The sequence below is a fragment of the Chrysochloris asiatica genome, unplaced genomic scaffold (genome assembly GCF_000296735.1).
Source record: "Chrysochloris asiatica unplaced genomic scaffold, ChrAsi1.0 scaffold00103, whole genome shotgun sequence".
NCBI classification, from domain to species: Eukaryota; Metazoa; Chordata; class Mammalia; order Afrosoricida; family Chrysochloridae; genus Chrysochloris; species Chrysochloris asiatica.
In genome coordinates this window covers 8,494,913-8,498,404 of record NW_006408621.1, presented here as the reverse complement: position 1 = coordinate 8,498,404, position 3,492 = coordinate 8,494,913, and the positions used below count along the sequence as shown (strand labels likewise).

Here is a 3,492-nt window from a genome sequence, read left to right as displayed (position 1 = left end):
GAGTCATACATACACATATATCAGGCATTTTCAAAAAGTTTGTGAAAAATGGAATTGAAGGATGCTGGAGGCAGAGGGCGCCCAAACCTCTCCTTTCCGCTGTGATTCTGGGGTCTGTCTGGAGCTTGCCTGCCTCCGCCGCCGCTCTGCTCTGCAGCTGCTCTAGCCAATGGGGTTAGTTGGCCTGGTGGGCCGGCATTAAACTGCAAAGATGTCCCTCTATGATGACCTGGGAGTCAAGACCAGTGATTCAAAGGCAGAAGGCTGGTCCAAAAATGTCAAAGTTGTTCAGTCTCATCAACTTCAGGTGAAGAAGGCAACTTTCACTCAAGCAAAGAGCCAAGAGGCAAAGCAAAGTACAGTCCTTGTCCCAGTAATTGACCTAAAACGAGGCGGCTCTTCAGATGACCGGCAAATTGTAGACACACCACCACACCACCTTATGTGGCAGCTGGGCTAACGGATCCTGTTCCCAGTGGATTATTCCGCTGGAGATTTTTGGTTACCTTGGATGATGAATATAATCCCAGGTTTCCTATTGATAACGGAAAAGAAGTAAAGCGCCAAAGAGAGGAACTACAAAGATGGAGGCAGTTGGAACGACAAGAAGAAATAGAAGAAAGAGTAAAACTGCCTAAAGATAAACATGGAACTAGTGGGTTTTCAAAGCGACCGGATCCAGATTCTGATGAAGTTGAAGAACGAAAAGCGGGTGAAAAGAAATGTGGACGGAGCTGCTATTGCACCACCTGCTTCTCTTATACAAAAAGACAACTACCCCCAGATTTCCCTTAAGAAGAGGATTCAAGACCATGATCACAGTTTTCCAAAGCTACTATTCCTCCTCCAGTGTATGATGAACAAGATAGGTCCAGATCTCCAACTGGGCCTAGTAACTGCTTCCTTGCGAATATGGGTTGCACAGTAGCACATAAAATCATGCACAAGTATGGCTTCTGAGAAGGTCAAGGTCTTGGGAAGCCTGAACAAGGGCTGAGTACTGCATTGTCATCAGAAAAATCAGGCAATCGAGAAGGCAAGATCATTATTGGTGATGCTATCAAGAAAGATGCATTCAAGAAACCGAATTCAATTCCATTTGCTGAAATACTTAAGTGTCCAACTAAACTCGTCCTATGGAGTCCTGGTGTGGCTAATGCGTTGGACTGCAGTCGGTTCGAACCACAAGGTTAGCGGTTCAAGCTCACAAGGCACTCCTTGGAAACCCTATACAGGGTCGTTATGGGTCAGAACTGACTCGATGGCACTTAACAACAACAACAACAAAGTCTTCATCTACCTACAGAGGTAGATGAAGACCTGGAAGATGGAACCAAGGAAGAATGAGAAATATGGCAAACTTGGAAAATGTGTAATATTTGAAATTGCTAGTGCCGGGATGATAAAGTAGTATGAATACTTTTAGAATTTTAGAGGGTTGAATAAGCAATAAAACTGTTGTTGATCTGAATGGGTGGTATTTTGGTGGCTGGGCATGTTTCTACAATTTGGATAAATTCAGCGTCTTGGATTTGGCGGAACAAGTTTGGTTGTAAAAACCTAGAACATCAGTCATCTGTTGTTGTTGTTAAGTACCTACCGTGGAGTCGGTTCCAATTCATAGTGACCCTGCACAGGGTTTCTGAGGCTGCAAATCTTTACGGGAGCAGAAATCCTCATCTTTCTCCCGCAGAACAGCTGGTGGTTTCAAACTGCTGACCTTGAGGTTAGCAGCCCGATTCGTAAGTCATCTAATGATCCTTAAATGAGCTGCAGACTGAGCAAAGAAGAAAAGGTGGCAGTTTCCATGACTATTGAGTTCTGAAACGCTTGGAAGGACTTCTAAGATACATGCGGGTTGATTCCTTTTTTATTTTGTGTGTGTGTGTGTTTTAAATTTAGTATAAAAATCCTGAAGAAAGAATAAAAGCAGAACAACAAAAAAGAAAGATGCTGGAATTTTCCCATAAACTTTTTGAACTCCCCTGTGTGTGTGTATTTATTTCCATAATCAACAACCAAAGATCAGCTGAGGAAGCTGCTTTATATACATTTCATGAGATTTGGTTTCTTGGTTTGGAGGTTTGGGGTCATGATTTCATAGACTATCCCAGTTAATTGATCGAATAACATGTTCACTGCTTCATGTCTACCTCCTTATTTTACTGCATAAGGAGTCCTGGCAGTATAGTGGCTTACACATTGGGCTGCTAACTGGAAGGTCAGCAGTTCAAGTCCACCAGCTACTCCACAGGAGAAAGATAAGGGTTTCTGCTCCCATAAAGATTTACAACCTCAGAAACCCTATACAGGAGATCACTGTAGAGCCGAAATTGCACATAACAGCAGCCGCCAGGAGTGCTGTACTTTAAAATTGTTTGCTTAATTAAAAGTAAAAGTGTTGGAGCTCTGGTGTGGCTCTGTAGGATAAGCACTGGACTACTAACCACAAGGTCAGTGGTTTAAACTCACCATTCACTCCACAAAAACTCTATACACAGCTGCTATGAGTTGAATCAACTCCATGACATTTAACTACAACAGTAAAGGCGCTAGGCTTGTTTTTATTGGGAAATTGATTTTTAAAATGTTTTGCTCATTGCATAGTTGTTGTTGATAAGTGCCATTGAGTCAGTTCCGACCCATAGTGAATGTGTGTGGAGTTTCTGAGGAGTAACTGATGAGTTTGAACCACCGACCTTGCATTTCAAACTGACCTTGAGGTTGAATGCTTATCCTACAGTGTCACACCAGGATTCCATAGTAATGATACATAAATGGGTACATAGTTAGATTTTCTAATATAACTCATGTTTTTGTTAAGTGCCGTCTAGTCAGTTCTGACTCATAGTGACCCTGTGCGGGGTTTCCAAGGAGTGACTGGTGGATTTAAACTGCCAAACTTGTGGTTAGCAGTCCAATGCTTATTCTACAGCACCACGCCAGGACTCCATAACTCATGTTAGAAAATCGTTTTCTCAACAGTTGTTTTTTTATTAGAAGTCTCTGTTTGCAAGTGGAAAATTCAACCTAGACTGGCTAATGAGGATATATATAATGAGTTGTGCAATTGACAAGTACAGTATAAAGGTAGCTTTGAGCATGACTCCAGAGGCTCAAATGATGTCATCAGAATCCTCCATCTCACAGTTTTCTCATCAGACCAGACTTACCTTTTAGAGAGTTTCCATCTCAGCCCAAAGACATTCTTTGCTAATCATTTTAGAAACATAGGAAATCCACTTAATTATCTGGTTTGAGTCATATGTCTGTCCTTAAACCAATCACTATGAACAGAGGAAAGCAATGTTCTGATTGATTATGCCAGGGTCATGTGAGGCCTGACCTACACAAACTTGCATTTTATTTTATTTTATTAATTTAAGGTTTTTATTGTGGATTGAGTGAAAGTTTACAGGGCACATCATCAGTTTCACATTCAATAATTCATATAACTTGTTTCATTACATTGATTATAATCCCCTCCATATA

The 3,492-nt window shown here is 41.4% G+C and overlaps 1 pseudogene; it reads left to right on the top strand.

Annotated features, from left to right (window-relative positions):
* The first annotated feature begins 211 nt into the window (after nucleotides 1–211).
* On the top strand, nucleotides 212–1,556 carry LOC102830863 (annotated as a pseudogene).
* The last annotated feature ends 1,936 nt before the right edge of the window (nucleotides 1,557–3,492 follow it).